Source organism: Vulpes vulpes, chromosome 10, assembly GCF_048418805.1.
Source record: "Vulpes vulpes isolate BD-2025 chromosome 10, VulVul3, whole genome shotgun sequence".
Classification (NCBI taxonomy): domain Eukaryota; kingdom Metazoa; phylum Chordata; class Mammalia; order Carnivora; family Canidae; genus Vulpes; species Vulpes vulpes.
The window spans coordinates 143,862-161,088 of NC_132789.1; the positions used below are offsets into that span (position 1 = coordinate 143,862).

At 41.7% G+C, this 17,227-nt stretch overlaps 1 pseudogene; it reads right to left on the reverse strand.

Moving 5' to 3' along the window:
- Positions 1-9,706: 9,706 nt before the first annotated feature.
- On the reverse strand, positions 9,707-10,142 carry LOC140594116 (peptidyl-prolyl cis-trans isomerase FKBP1A pseudogene; annotated as a pseudogene).
- Between the last annotated feature and the right edge of the window lie 7,085 nt (positions 10,143-17,227).

The following is a 17,227-nucleotide window of genomic DNA, read 5'->3' on the forward strand; positions in this document are numbered from 1 at the left end:
GTCTGTGTTTATTTTAATACTAAATGTTGTATCAAATTTATTATGACTTAATGAGTCTATAGCTCTTTAGAATTATATGTTTGGTTTTTTTTAAAAGATTTATTTATTTATTTATTCATGATAGACGCAGAGATTGAGAGAGAGGCAGAGACAGAGGAGGAGGGAGAAGTGGGCTCCATCCCGGGAGCCCGACGTGGGACTCGATCCCGGGACTCCAGGATCACGCCCTGGGCCAAAGGCAGGCGCCAAACCGCTGAGCCAACCAGGGATCCCATGGGGGGTTTTTTGATGCAAAAAGTGATTTTATTATAGTACAGGGACAGGACCTGGGGGCAGAAAGAGCTGCACCTACAAGTGGGAGGGGTGACTGATTACATATTTTAAATTTTGTGGAAGGAGAGGTGGTAGACATAATGTAGATTTCTAAGGAATTTCTGCAAGCATGCAGGGTCTTATAGGACCTTGAAGATTTGGCTGTTTTCAAGATAAGGTTACTTTGAGTCTTTAATGAAATATAAACATGAAGGAATTAAGGCAGCCATGAACTCCTTGCAGAATGTCATGCTCTGCATATTTCAGGTATCTATCAGTGGGTTGCAAGCTGTAAGATTTAATTTAAACTACATTTCTTTTGCCTTTTGTTCTCATCTGCACTATTTTGGTTGCTGCCCAAATCGTTGCTCTGGGAGCTGCATAGAATTATATGCTTTTAAAATGAGTTAAAGTTTGCAGCTATTTTCTTATTATAAATTTATTTAAAAAGAGATTTATTTTAAAAAAAGATTTATTTAGGGACACCTGGATAGCTCAGCGGGTGAGAAATAAAATAAAAGTAAGTTAAAAAGATTTATTCATTTGAGAGAGGGGGGAAGGGGAAGAGGTAGAGACTGGGAAGAGGGAGAGAGAATCCCAAGCAGACTCCCTGCTGAGTGTGGAGCACAATATGGGGTCAACCCCAAGATCACAACCTAACCCAAAATCGAGAGTCAGATGTCCAACACCCTGAGCCACCCAGACACCCCTCCTATTATTGATTTCTAAGTTAATTGCATTATGTTTAGAATATCTACAGTAGGGATCCCTGGGTGGCGCAGCAGTTTAGCGCCTGCCTTTGGCTCAGGGCGCGATCCTGGAGACCTGGGATCGAGTCCCACGTCGGGCTCCCGGTGCATGGAGCCTGCTTCTCCCTCTGCCTGTGTCTCTGCCTCTCTCTCTCTCGCTGTGTGACTATCATAAATTTTAAAAAAAATTAGAATATCTACAGTATATGTTACTTTACTAGTATTTTTTAGGAGTTGCTTTCTAGCCTCTTGTGGAAGATACTGTTAGTAGGCGGTCACACATCCAGCTCATCCTTCCCTACTGACAATCCTATTTTATTTTTTATTTTATTTTTTTTTTAAGATTTTATGTATTTATTCATGAGAGAGACAGAGAGAGTGGAGAGACACAGGCAGAGGAGAAACAGGCTCCATGCAGCAAGCCTGATGCAGGACTCAATCCCGGGTCTCCAGGATCACACCCTGGGCTGAAGGCAGCGCTAAACTGCTAAGCCACCTGGGCTGCCTGAGAATCCTATTTCAGATCACAATAGCAATATGTCCAGTTACAAAACTCCATTCAGTCTTCTTGCAGTCAAGTATAGCCATATTCCTCATTCCTGATTAATCAAAGGTAGTATCACTGGAAACAGGCCTAACTGGATTTTTCTCTTTGCCTTTTACACTTCACCTTTCTGCCTTCCCACACTCTTTCCTCTTAGAGCTGAAGGAGCTGTTTTTGACCGTGAGAACGACAACCATGGCCGAAGGATGGTATAGAAGGAGATCCTGGTTCCTCAGAGACCTCTAAATAGCTATACCAGCACTATACTACTTGTATCTGGTTACTTCTATATGATAAAAGTAAGCTTATTGGTTTTAAAAGCACATGCTTATAGTTAACATAGTAATTTTGGTTTTTAAAAAGAAAAAGACCACAGAGGTAGAGTTAAGTATTTTAAGTTGGATGCATGTATTTGGAAATGAACATAGAAAAGGGAGGAATGTAAGAAGAATGCTGACACAACTTTTATGCTCAGGCTAGAGATAATGATGGGCCCGTATTCAAAACCAAGTGATTAGAGAAGCAGGGAAATCACAGTATTTCAGTATTAGAAATCCAGAGAGTTTTCAGAAAGAGGGAAAGCTACCAGTTTTAGTTGCTTAAAGAAGCCCTTGAGATTTTGCTACTTGGTCTTGCAATTACTGACCAGCTTAACTCTGAATTTATTGAGAAGCAAAACGTAGAGGAGCCTGTGATGGGACAAAGAGGCAGTAGCTGCAGTTTTGGTCATGATAACTTTATTTTTTTTTATTTTTTTTTATTTTTTATTTATTTATGATAGTCACAGAGAGAGAGAGGCAGAGACACAGGCAGAGGGAGAAGCAGGCTCCACGCACCGGGAGCCCGACGTGGGATTCGATCCAGGGTCTCCAGGATCGCGCCCTGGGCTAAAGGCAGGCGCCAAACCGCTGCGCCACCCAGGGATCCCGGTCATGATAACTTTATAGAGTTGTAAAAGATCCAGATGAACTGGCTGATATGCTGCAGTTCTGGACCCCAGGAGGTGTCCAGGATGGACATAAAACTTTAGCAACATCAGTAGATAGACTATAGTAGGTCTTGTGTAGGTGACTACGATTGCACAGGGAAAACAGGTGGTAGGAAAAGACAATGTCTACCACTGACTATGAGACTTGGTCTATTTAAAGACAGGCTGAGAAAAGGAATCTTGGTAGATAAGAGAACAAAAAAGGCAGAGCTTTGCCAAATCAAGACAAACTATTCTCAAGAAGGAAGGTAAAGTCAGTTCTTTTAAATACTACTTAGAGGTCAAATTAGATGAAGTCTTAAAAAGTGAACATATCAAAGAGCAACATGAGGAATATTGTTGACCTTAGTTGGAAATAATGTGTTGAGGATGATGGTAGGTTGGGATACATTTAGTAATCAATAAAGGACAAGTAAGGCTGAATATAGACAAGTTAAAATGAAAAAGAGGGTAGTGCAACAGAGATTTGGTCAAGGCAAAAGATTTTTAAAACAATGAGAAACTAGGGGTACCTGGGTGGCTCACTTGGTTGACTAACTCTTGGTTTCAGCTCAAGTCATGATCTCTGGGTCATGAGATTGGACCCTGGGTCGGGTTCTGCTCTTAGCATGGAGTCTGCTTGGGACTCACTCCCTCTGCCTCTTCCCCCTGCTCACATGTGTGCTCTACCTCTCTCAAATAAATGGATAAATCTCTTACATGAGAAACTAGAACATGTGTAAATCCTAGTGTAATGCATCCACTATGGAGAGCTTAAATATGCTGGTATAAGAAGAGAGTCAATAACACGAGGTTCCTAAGAGGGGCTGGAAGTGTCTGGAACACAGGATGAAAGTATTAAGGTTATCCATAAGAAGATAGTTCCACTAGCAAAAAAAAGGAGGAGTAGGTGTGCTGGTTTTAACTACCTGTTTCTTATGTCTGAGTTAATTTAGCTGTCCTCGGAGTAGCTAAACTATAAAGTGTTGTTTGGCTTTTTAAGACATAATTTCTGAAGGAAGGAAAATGTCCAGATTCATTCTATGAGCCCAGCATGACCCTGATACCAAAACCAGTTAAAGACTCCAAAACAAAAAACAAAACAAAACAAAACCCTACAGGCCAATATCCCTGAGGTAGAAATTTTCAATAAAATACTAGCAGGCCAAACCCAACAATACATTTTTAAAAACCATTCATTACAATCAAGATGGAATTTTCCTGGGCTGCAAGGATGGTTCAATATTCTCAAATCAACCAACGTGATATACATTAATAAAAGAAAGAATAAGAACCATATGATCATTTCTATAGGTGTAGGAAAAGCATTTGACAAAGTACAGCATCCATTCATGATTTAAAAAACAAAACAGGGATCCCTGGGTGGCGCAGCGGTTTGGCGCCTGCCTTTGGCCCAGGGCGCAATCCTGGAGACCCGGGATCGAATCCCATGTCAGGCTCCCGGTGCATGGAGCCTTCTTCTCCCTCTGCCTATGTCTCTGCCTCTCTCTCTCTCTCTGTGACTATCATAAATAAATAAAAATTAAGAAAAAAAATTAAAAAAAATAAAAAATAAAAAACAAAACAAAACACCTCAACAAAGTAGGTTTAGAGGGAACATAACATCAACATAGTAAAGGCTATATATTAAAACCCCATAGCTAATATCATTCTCATTGGGGAAAACCAGAGCTTTCCTTCTATGGTCAGGAACAAGACAGGGATGTCTACTCTTACTGCGGTTATTTAACATAGTACTGGAAGTCCTAGCCATGGCAATCAGACAATAAAAAGAAATAAAAGACATCCGGGGGTGCCTGGCTGACTCATTCAATTAAAGTTTGCAATTCTTTATCTCAGGGTCATGAGTTCAAGCTCCATGTGGGGCATAGAACTTACTTAAAAAAAATAAAAGTTGGGATCCCTGGGTGGCGCAGCGGTTTGGCGCCTGCCTTTGGCCCAGGGCGCGATCCTGGAGACCCGGGATCGAATCCCACGTCGGGTTCCCGGTGCATGGAGCCTGCTTCTCCCTCTGCCTGTGTCTCTGCCTCTCTCTCTATCTCTCTGTGACTATCATAAATAAATAAAAATTAAAAAAAATTTAAAAAAATAAAAAATAAAAAATAAAAGTTGAAAGGCACCCGAATTATCACTCTTTGCAGAAGACATGATATTCTATGTAGAAAATACAAGAGACCACCCCCCAAAAAAATGCTAAAAGTGATGAAGGAATTCAGTAAAGTCTCAAGATACAAAATCAATGTACAGAAATCTGTTGCATTTCTATACACCAGTAATGAAGCAACAAAAGAGAAATTAAGGAATCAGTCCCATATGCAATTGCACCAACAATAAGATACCTGGGTATAAACCTAATCAAAGAGGTGAAAGGCCTGTACTCAAAACTATAAAACACTGATGACAGATACTGAAGATGACTCAAAGACATTCTTGTGAATTGGAAGAACAAATATTGTTAAACTGTCTATACTACCCAAAGCAATCTATACATTGAATGTAATCGTTATCAAAATACCAATTGCAGGGATCCCTGGGTGGCACAGCGGTTTGGCGCCTGCCTTTGGCCCAGGGCGTGATCCTGGAGACCCGGGATCGAATCCCACATCAGGCTCCCTGTGCATGGAGCCTGCTTCTCCCTCTGCCTGTGTCTCTGCCTCTCTCTCTCTATGTCTATCATAAATAAAAATAAATCTTTAAAAAATAGTAATGCGTCCAGTTACAAAGCTCCTTATCCCAACCGCCATGGCCAAAAATAGGTATTCTCTGTTCCTGCCAATAAAATAGAGATATAAGTTACACTGTGAGGTTGTATGCTGAGAGTAAGATGGTTGAAAGACTGGCCAGATGTTTGGGTGAAGATCTCTATGCCTGTGGAAGTGCCCATGTTAACTTCAGGGCTTCAGTGGGAAACACAACAAAGTTTAAATGAATAGAAGATAGTAACAAAGACGAGAGACAAAGTGATACAATTACCTGGCATGAGCCTCAAAGGCTGCAGTTGTTAGAAGCAATACTGGGGAGCAAGAAGGATACTGATCCTACTTCCCAACTGATAGATATGGAGGGCATGGCAACAAACAGACTTTTTTTTAAAGCTTTTATTTATTTATTCAGGAGAGACAGTGAGAGAGGCAGAGACATAGAGAAGCAGGCTCCATGCCGGGAGCCAAGTGTGGGACTCCTGGGATTCCAGGATCACACCCTGGGCGGAAGGCAGGTGCTCAACCACTGAGCCACCCAGACTTCCCAAAACAGACTACAATTGATGTGACTGTTGTCAAGTAGGTTTTTTCCAGGGACTGGGCAAGTTTGCATGAATGCAATGAAGTGAAGGGAATGTTTAAGGAAGCAGTTGAGGACATAAAGGAGCTTCTTTATCATTCAGAGGACTCTAAGAGGGCACCATAGAAACAATTCCCAGAAGTGCAGGAATTGGGCGTTTGTGGCTGGCATGTGAGGAACCGAGGAGCATTGTGATAGTACTGATAGAGAAAATAAGATCAGAACTGGGGGTGGGCTGAGGCTTTGGGCTGTGACCAGTGAAAACAAAATCTAAAGGGAGGATAAATTAAATCTCAGCACATTCTAAAAAGATGGTGGATACTTCGGTCTAAAAGGATTCACATATACCTTGGAAGGGAGAGCCTGCAGACACACTCTGGAACTAATTATTCCTTTTCTTTGTAGCTCTTAGCAGTCCTGGAGGGCACAGCCATAGCAGGGAGCAAGTAGAAAATGATCCCAAAATCATGTGTTTCTTGCATAAGGAGATACATTACGTAGTCCTCAGGGATCTGTGTATTGACTGGCCCACAGAAATCTTGGCACAGCAGCAGCTGCAGACTCAGGCACAGACTTACCTAGCATATCTCACAGATTTTAGTGCAACGGCTTCATACCTGCTTTTCTCTGACTTGAATCATGCTTTTTTTGCAGTCAGTGTTTATGTGCCACTGCATTGTGTATCAAAAGGAGTGAAATGCCCCAGCATTGGTGAGGGTGCAGCATTCTTCTTGAGGTTACTGATGGAAGCACAAATTAATACAGATTTTCTGTGGGACAGGTAAGCAAAATGAGAATATTCATAGCCCTTAATCTAGCAATTTTTTTCTGAACTTTTATGATAGAACTCTTCATTGAAGTTTGTATAGTCATCTCACAGTTTCAAGCTTCAGTGAAAAACTGCTAAATTCCTAAATTTCCAACAACATCCAGTTGGTCTTTAAAAACTATTTATGTCCATAAATTAGAATATAATGCAGTCACTATACTATATAAAATGTAGTTTCAGATTTATTGATGTGGGGGTGTATTTAATATATTGTGATTTTTTTTAAGATTTTATTTATTTATTCATGAGAGACACACACACATAGAGAGAGAGGCAGAGACACAGGCAGAGGGAGAAGCAGGCTCCATTCAGGGAGCCTGATGTAGGACTCCATCCCGGGTCTCCAGGATCACGCCCTGGGCGGAAGGTGCTGAGCCACCTGGGCTGCCCATATATTGGGATTTTCAAATACAATTACAAATATCAGAATATGACCATGTTTTTATTAAAATATTACAAATATGTATGTATGTGTATGCGTTGAAATTTTCCTGGAAGGATACAAAATCAACGCCCAGAAATCAGTGGCATTTCTATACATTAACGATGAGACTGAAGAAAGAGAAATTAAGGACTCAATCCCATTTACAATTGCACCCAAAAGCATAAGATAACTAGGAATAAACCTAACCAAAGAGGTAAAGTATCTATACTCTAAAAACTACAGAACACTTCTGAAAGAAATTGAGGAAGACACAAAGAGAAGGAAAAATATTCCATGCTCATGGATTGGAAGAATTAATATTGTGAAAATGTCAATGTTACCCAGGGTAATTTACACATTTACTGCAATCCCTATCAAAATACCATGGACTTTCTTCAGAGAGTTGGAACAAATCATCTTAAGATTTGTGTGGAAGCAGAAGAGACCCCGAATAGCCAGGGGAATATTTAAAAAGAAAACCATAGCTGGGGGCATCACAATGCCAGATTTCAGGTTGTACTACAAAGCTGTGGTCATCAAGACAGTGTGGTACTGGCATAAAAACAGACACATAGATCAATGGAACAGAATAGAGAATCCAGAAGTGGACCCTCAGCTTTATGGTCAACTAATATTCGACAAAGCAGGAAAGATTATCCACTGGAAGAAAGACAGTCTCTTCAATAAATGATACTGGGAAAATTGGACATCCACATGCAGAAGAATGAAACTAGACCACTCTCTTGCACCAGACACAAAGATAAACTCAAAATGGATGAAAGATCTAAATGTGAGACAAGATTCCATCAAAATCCTAGAGGAGAACACAGGCAACACCCTTTTTGAACTTGGTCACAGCAACTTCTTGCAAGATACATCCATGAAGGCAAAAGAAACGAAAGCAAAAATGAATTATTGGGACTTCATCAAGGTAAGAAGCTTCTGCACAGCAAAAGAAACAGTCAACAAAACTCAAAGACAACCTACAGAATGGGAGAAGATATTTGTAAATGACGTATCAGATAAAGGGCTAGTTTCCAAGATCTATAAAGAACTTATTCAACTCAACAGCAAAGAAACAAAAAATCCAATCATGAAATGGGCAAAAGACATGAACAGAAATTTCACAGAGGAAGACATAGATGCCAACAAACACATGAGAAAATGCTCCGCATCACTGGTCATCAGAGAAATACAGATCAAAACCACAACGAGATACCACCTCACACCAGTGAGAATGGGGAACATTAACAAGACAGGAAACAAATGTTGGAGAGGATGTGGAGAAAGGGGAACCCTCTTGCACTGTTGGTAGGAATGTGAACTGGTGCAGCCACTCTGGAAAACTGTGTGGGGGTTCCTCAAAGAGTTAAATATAGATCTGCCCTACGACCCAGCAATTGCATTGCTGGAGATTTACCCCAAAGATACAGATGCAGTGAAACGCCAGGACACCTGCACCCCGATGTTTATTTTTTTTAATTTGTTATCTTTTTGAGAAAAGCCAGCATAAAGCACTTTTATTGCAATAATAAAACTTGAAACTCATAAGTAGTGCAGGCAGGTGGGGGTGGGGGGGTAGGCAGCAATAATTTCTCTCACCAAATCACTACACAGGACAGCAAAGGGGTGAGAGGGGGAGGAGGAAAAGCCAGGAAACTCTGAGATCAGCCGGGGGAGCCGAACATCAGAAACCAGGAGATGCTGAAGCTGTGATGACCAGCATCATTTTCTCAAGACAACACTCAAGGGTTTGTCATGATGGCTGGGCTTTCATCGGGTGTTATGTGTCTACAAACAGCACCTTCAATTTAAACTTTCAACTAAAGTTCTTAAAATTTGGAAAGTGGAGCTCAAATAGCTATGAGATTACAAAAGTCCTGAATATCTGTTAGAAAAACCACAGGATGGAAAACAAAACAAAACAAAACAAAACAAAACAAAACAAAACAAAACAAAACAAAGAGCCAGGCCATGAAGAAGGCTTCAGAGGTCCCTGCTGGCCTGGGGACAGATAGCTGTAGTGTCCAATATCGCAGTGAGAACAATCTGCTTCCAAAAGGCAGAGGGTTTATTATTGGGGGGGGGGGGGGTAGGGGAGGCAGAGGCTCTCCCCCTCCCCACTTCAGTTTCAGGTAGGGCTTTAATTCAACCCAAGGACATCTCTCAACTGGGAGAGTTACTTCCGCCCTCAACAGTGCCTCAAATCTGCTATGGCTTTGCAGCGCAGCAGCAAGAATGTTTAATATATAATAGATAAAAATTTCATCCAAAAATAAAATAAAATAAAATAAAGATTCTTGTAATCCCCACCCCAACATCAATTCCTATTCTAAAGTTAACCCATGACTTGTGCTGTTAATACTTGACTAATACTTAAGCGGAAACCTAGATCCAAAAGACTGAAACTGAACCTTCACCCCAAAATGAAAACGAAATCAAATGAGTAACTTGAGGTTTATGGCATATAGTTTAGGTCAACACACACACGAGGAGAAAGGGAAAGAGCAAAGCTGGGTGACAGAACACATTCAGTCGGGGCGATGTTTATACAGAGTGCAGTAGAACATCAGGAAAAGCTCCATACGGACTCGCGTGTGCGCGTCTGGAGGCGCCACATCCCTCCATGGCGCATCCAAGAATGGGGAGCTCAGGGAGGAAGCCACTGCTGTCATTCCAGTTTCAGAAGCTCCACGTCAGAGACGAGAGTGGCATTTGGTGGGATGATGCCTGGGTGCCCAGTAGCACCATAGGCGTAGCCTGGGGAGAGTTTGGCTCTGACCCACACTCATCCGGGCAACCCCTTCTTCCCAGCCGCGGATCACCTCCTGCTTGCCTAGCAGAAACTTAAAGGGCTTGTTTCTGTCCCGGGAGGAATCAAATTTCTTTCCATCTTCAAGCATCCCCGTGTAGTGCACCACGCAGGTCTGACCGCGCTTCGGGAAGGTGCGTCCGTCTCCGGGGTAGATGGGCTCCACCTGCACTCCCCTGGCGGCGGCGGCGGCGGCGGGGTGGGGGGGTGGGGGTGGGGGTGGCGGCCCCGGCTCTGCTTCGGCCCTCGCCTCGCCTGCGCACCGCACCCCGATGTTTCTAGCATCAATGTCCACAATAGCCAAACTGTGGGAGGAGCCTCGGTGTCCATCGAAAGATGATGGATAAAGAAGATGTGGTCTCTGTATACAATGGAATATTCCTCAGCCATTAGAAACGACAAATACCCACCACTTGCTTCAACGTGGATGGACCTGGAGGGTATTATGTTGAGTGAAATAAGTCAATCGGAAAAGGACAAACATATGGTCTCATTCATTTGGGGAATATAAAAATTAGTGAAACAGAATAAAGGGAAAGGAGAGAAAATGAGCAAAAATATCAGTGAGGGTGACAAAACATGAGAGACACCTAACTGGGAAATGAACAAGCCGTAGTGGTAGGGGAGGTGGGTGGGGGGTTGGGATGACTGAGTGATGGGCACTGAGAGGGGATTGGACTTGGCCGGATTAGCACTGGGTGTTATGCTATATGTTGGCAAATTGAACTCCAATAAAAAAATAAATTAAATTAAATAAATAAAAAAGAAAATATCCTGGGAAGATAGACACCAATATATTATCCATAGTTACTTATGAATTACAACTTTTATTGAAGTATAGTCGACATACAATGTTCTGTTAGTTTCAGGTATATAGCACAGCGATTCTGCCATTCTATACATTATGCTATGCTTACCACAATAAGTATAATCACATCTGTCACCAGACATTATTATGGTATTATTTTTTTTTAAGATTTTATTCATGAGAGATGCACAAAGAAAGAGGCAGAGACACAGGCAGAGGGAGAAGCAGGAGCCCAAAGTGGGACTTGATGCCAGATCTTGGGATCACACCCTGAGCCGAAGGCAATCAACTGCGTCCCATTATTGTAGTATTATTGATTGTATTCCCTAACAATGTACGTTTTATCCGTGACTTACTTTACAATTGGAAGTTTGCACCTCTTAATCCCCTTCACCTATTTTGCCAATGTCCTCCACTCTACTTCCTTCCAGCAATGGTATTTATGATTCTGTTCTTGTATTTGTTCTCTGTATTTATGATTGTTTCTTTTGCTTTTTTTAGATTCCATATATTTGTCTTTCTCTGACTTATTTCATGTAGCATAACTTCTAGGCATTTCCATGTTGTTTCAAATGGCAAGATCTCATTTTTTATGGCTGAGTAATATTCCATTCTGTGTATATATCACATCTTTTTCCAGTCATCAGTCCATGGACACTTGGGCTGCTTCCATATTTTGGCTATTGTTACAAATGCTAAACATGGGAGTGCATGTATATCTTCAAATTTGTGTTTTTGTTCTTTGGGTAGATACCCAGTAGAATTACTGGATCATTTGGTATTTCTGTTGTTTTGGTTTTTTAAGACTTTATTTGCAGAGAACACAAGCAGGAGGAGAGGCAGAGGGAGAGAGAGATGCAGACCTCCCACCAAGCAGGGAAGGAGACTGACACAGGGCTTGATTCTGGGACCCTGGGATTATGACCCAAGCCAAAGGTTTAATGAACTAGCCACCCAGGCGCCCTATTGTTTTTTGTTTTGAGAAAGACAGAATGCTGACCCACATTATGAGGTGGGGGAAGGAATCATTTTTTAAGATTTTGAGAAAGAGAAAGCTTGAGCACGAGAAGGACAGAGGGAGAGAGAGAAGCAAACTCCCCACTAAGCATGGAGCCCAACACTGGGTTGAATCCCACGACCCTAAGATCATGACCTGAGCTGAAATCAAGAGTCCGATGCCCACCCAAGCCACCTAGGAGCCCAGAGGGAGCCCAACCTGGGACTCGATCCCGGGACTCCAGGATCGCACCCTGGGCCAAAGGCAGGCGCTAAACCACTGAGCCACCCAGGGATCCCCAAGTTCTCTTTTTAAAAAAGATTTTATTGGGATGCCTGGGTGGCTCAGTGGTTGAGTGACTGACTTCAGTTCAGGGTGCTCAGGGGATGATCCTGGAGTTCTGGGATCGAGTTCCACATTGAGCTCCCTGCATGGAGCCTGCTTCTCCCTCTGCCTAAGTCTCTGCCTCTCTCCTTCTGTGCCTCTCATGAATAAATAATTCTTTTTTACTTTTTAAAAAAGATTTTATTTACTTGGCAGAGATACAGGGAGAACACCAAAAGGAACACAGGCAGGCAGAAGCAGAGGGAGAAGCAGACTCCATGCTGAGCAGGGATACCAATGCAGGGTTTGATCCCAGGACCCTGAGATCATGACCCAAGCTGAAGGCACACACAAATGACTGAGCCACCCAGCTCCTCCTAGTTGAGTAAGTTCTTTATGTATCGTGGATATTAACCACTTTTTGGACATACCAAATGCACCTATCTTCTCTCCTTCAGTAGGTTGCCTTTTCATTTTGTTGGTTTTCTTTGCTGTTTAAGAGCTTTTTATTTTGATGCAGTCCCAAAAATCTATTTTTGCTTTTGTTTCCCCTTCCTGAAAGGACAAATCTAGAAAAATGTTGTCAAGGCCAACGGCCAAGAGATTTCTGCCTATGTTTCCTTTTAGAAGTTTTAAGATTTCAGGTCTCACATTTTTTATTTTATTCTTCCCTATAGTATAAGAAAGTGGCCCAGTTTCATTCTTTTCCGTGTAGCTATCCAGTTGTCCCAACACCATTTATTGAGGAGACTATCATTTCTCCAATGTATATTCCCTCCTTTGTCATAGATTAATTGGCCATATAAGTGAGGGCTTATTTCTGAATCTTAGTTCCATTGATCTCTGCATTCACTTTGGTTCAGGTCATGATCTCAGGGTTCTCGGGTTGAACCCCACATCGAGCTCTCTGCTCAGCAAAGAGTCTGCTTCTCCCTCTCCCCTGGACATCCCCCCCTTCTCATGCTCACTAGCACACACTCTCTTGCCCTCTCTCAAGTAAATAAGATCTTAAAAAAAAAAAATTACACCATCTAAATCGACTTCTAGGCTAAATTCAAAATACAAGGGGGTAAAAAACAAGATGCTAGAATAAGAATAGGAGCACCTGTGTTAGATAAGGCTCTCAAGATAAGGACTCCATGAGATGACATTTAAGCTGAAATCTGAAGGAAAGGAATGTAGTCCTCCATGATAAAGAGTGGAGGGACAAAAGAGCTTTATACATGGAACAGCAAAAGTCAGAGTCCTCATTCAGACCTTTGCATATTTTTCTTCTCTCCCTCACCTCCCCACTCAGTACTTTTGTTGATTTGCCTTCCAGTTTACTATTGTTCTGTGTTCAACTTGTTAAGTCCATGTGTTAAACTCTTAATTTCATGTACTGTGTTTTCAATTCTAGAACAGCCATTTGACTATTTTTTATAGATTCTAATTACTAACTGAAATTGTCTAGTTTCCTTTTTCTTCCATCCTCTCCTGTATGTTAACATATTAACCATAATTACATCAACATCCTTATCTAAAACACCCAATATCTAGGTCACCTCTGTCTGCATCTCTTGTCAATTTTGTCTCATTGATTACAGGCACACCTCGGAGATAATTGAAGGTTTGTTTCCAGACCACCACAGTGGTTGCAATTTATTGCAATAAAGCAAGTCAAATGAATGTTTCCCAATGCATATAAATGTTATGCTTATACTATAGTCAATTATATGTGCAGTACACTTTCTCCTCCCCATGGACATATATTTTTTTTTATTTTTTTAATTTTTATTTATTTATGATAGTCACAGAGAGAGAGAGAGAGAGAGAGAGAGAGAGAGAGAGAGAGAGAGGCAGAGACATAGGCAGAGGGAGAAGCAGGCTCCATGCACCGGGAGCCTGATGTGGGATTCGATCCCGGGTCTCCAGGATCGTGCCGTGGGCCAAAGGCAGGCGCCAAACCGCTGCGCCACCCAGGGATCCCCCCATGGACATATATTAATTAAAAAAAATACTTTGCTAAAAAAAAAAAACAACCCACTAACCATCACATGGGCTTTTATAATCTTTTTGCTGGTGAAGGGTAATGCCTTGCTGATGGCTGCTGACTGGTCTGGGCAGTCGTTACTGATGGGTGGGTAGCTTTGGCAATTCCTTAAGATAATGAAGCTTGATCCATTAATTACTTTCTTTCATAAACGATTTCTCTATAGCATGTGATGCTGTTTGGTAGCATTTTATCCACAATAGAATTTCTTTCAAAATTAAAGTAAATCCTCTCAAATCCTGCCACTGCTTTACCAAGTTTATGTAATATTCTACATTCTTTGTCATTTCAACAGCCTTCACAGCATCTTCACCAAGAGTAGATTCCATCTCAGAGAGCCACTTTGTTCATCCATAAGAAGCAGCTCCTTATCTGTAAAATGTTACCATTAGATTGCAGCAATTCAATACAATGGAGAAAAACTTTAATATTATATCAGAATTACTAAAATGTGGTAGAGATATAAAATGAGCAAATACTGTTGGAAATGGCAAAGATAGACTTCCTCTGCACAGGGTTGTCAAAAACCTTCAACTGAAAAAAAAAAGGGCAGTATCTGCAAAGCACAATAAAGTATGTCTGTATATGATCCTGTTTTTCACACGCCTAATTTTTAAAAAAAAATATTTTGCCAGACATTATGTTTAAAAGAACTTCAGGGGCTTCTACCAGAGAATTTCTCCTTTCTTCTTCTAGTTTGAGGGGCTAATCACCTCAGTCCAGCAACAGTGAGTTGGGTCAGCACTTCACTCAATCTTCAATAAGCCTCAGTTCACCCTTGTTGAGCCTTTGGATTTGGGGTTGGAACTCTCCTAAAGCTTTTAAGTTAGAGGACTTGGTATGTCCTCGTCTCCTTAACCTCCAACCTCCTACCTCGTGCAGCTTCAAGTTTTGATGAGATGGCTTGAGGAGGCTGGGCATTGATTTTAGGGAGCCACCTCCTCTGGTGGTTTTTTTCATTCCTAAACACCACAGACACTGCAGATACTTCAGTCTTCTAGAAGCTTTTATTCTGGGGATGCCTGGGTGCCTAGTGGTTAAGCGTCTGCCTTTGGCCCAGGGTGCGATCCTGGAGTCCCGGGATCGAGTCCCAGGTTGGGCTCCCGGCATGGAGCCTGCTTCTCCCTCCTCCTGTGTCTCTGCCTCTCTCCCTGTCTCTCATGAATAAGTAAATAAAATCTTTGAAAAAGAGATAGCAGCTTTTATTCTGGCTCCCTGGCCACCCACACAGCCCTGAAACCTAGCACATGTCCCAGGGGAGGGAACTGGCTGTGCATTTGAAGCTTCTCAAGTTGCTAATCTACCATTTCAACTTTATTTATTTTTTTTTTAAATTTTTATTTATTTATGATAGTCACAGGGAGAGAGAGAGAGAGAGAGGCAGAGACACAGGCAGAGGGAGAAGCAGGCTCCATGCACCGGGAGCCCGACGTGGGACTCGATCCCTGGTCGCCAGGATCGCGCCCTGGGCCAAAGGCAGGCGCCAAACCGCTGCGCCACCCAGGGATCCCCATTTCAACTTTAATTGACCACAGGAACACTTGTGATTTCTCTCTCATATTTTGGTCCATCTAGTCATCACTCTTTCCACAACTCAACGATACCTTTTTTTTTTTAAAATCTTTATTTTTTTTTAATTTTTATTTATTTATGATAGTCACAGAGAGAGAGAGAGAGAGGCAGAGACATAGGCAGAGGGAGAAGCAGGCTCCATGCACCGGGAGCCTGATGTGGGATTCGATCCCGGGTCTCCAGGATCGCGCCCTGGGCCAAAGGCAAGCGCCAAACCACTGCGCCACCCAGGGATCCCTCAACGATACCTTTAAAAATTCGTCGTATTTTCTCTGGTTGCTGCCACAATTCTGCATCCTATTTGGAAGTAGACTTTTTGAAGACAATTTAAGCAGCAGCTAAATCCAACCTCATAACATTGCATTCACTTGAAGAAGTTTACAGTAAAAACTGCTGCAAGCATACTAGAGAAACACAACTGCAGGACAGTCACATCTATGAGTGTGCCAGATACTGAGAGTCATTCAGCTGTACACTCAGCCTGAGTATATGCAAGATAATTATTCTGAAGGGAAACTCAATTAAGGAAGGTTTCACATGGAAATTATATAAGGAGTCACACTCCAGAAAAGATACCATGTGTTATGTGCTCTTCTATAAAGGATAGGCCTATTCATTAGGAGTATGATGCTTTAACAACATATGGATAATTGAGTAAATGGCAGCAGAGTAATGAAAATATTGTAACTGTCTTACCTGAAATAACGGTTGCATTCCTGCACTAAATGTTAAATATGCAAACGTGGGATCCCTGGGTGGCGCAGCAGTTTGGCGCCTGCCTTTGGCCCAGGGCACGATCCTGGAGACCCGGGATCGAATCCCACGTTGGGCTCCCAGTGCATGGAGCCTGCTTCTCCCTCTGCCTATGTCTCTGCCTCTCTCTCTCTATCATAAATAAATAAAAATTTAAAAAAATTAAAAATAAATAAATAAATATGCAAACGTAAGAAAATTGTCTGAGATAGAAACTTCTTATACTACATTGTTCAACATGTTCAAGGAGGATGCAATACATCCCTTCACATGTATGGAGATGGTCACACTATATAGTACCATTGTTTCTTGTCTCAACAATTCAAATAGGAACTGAAATAATACTATGTTCTACAAGTGACTTAAAGTGTAACATCATACATGTTTTTCTCCTACTGTCTGCTTTTATATCTTGTATGCCTGGCTACTGTTACAGAGTTTCATCCTGAAAAACAGGCAACTTTCCTTTTTCCTTTTCTGCTACCTCTGGAAAGCACTACAGCTTATAAAAGATTGTTAAATATGGAAAGATTTAACAGATTTTTGTGCTAAAATTGAGTGAAAGAAAGCAACTATGAGCCTTGCCAACACCTTCTTGCTATGACAAATAAAACATACAATGAAAATACCCACAAATTATTTTCCCCCCAGTGGCATCTTAACATCTTATTGTATAATCTAGAAATTATCTGTATTTAATTTAATTAAAAATAATAGCAGGGGCACCTGGTTGGCTCAGTTAAGTGGTGGAATCCTGACTTCAGCTCAGGTCATGGGATTAAGCCCCTCGTCAGGCGTCTG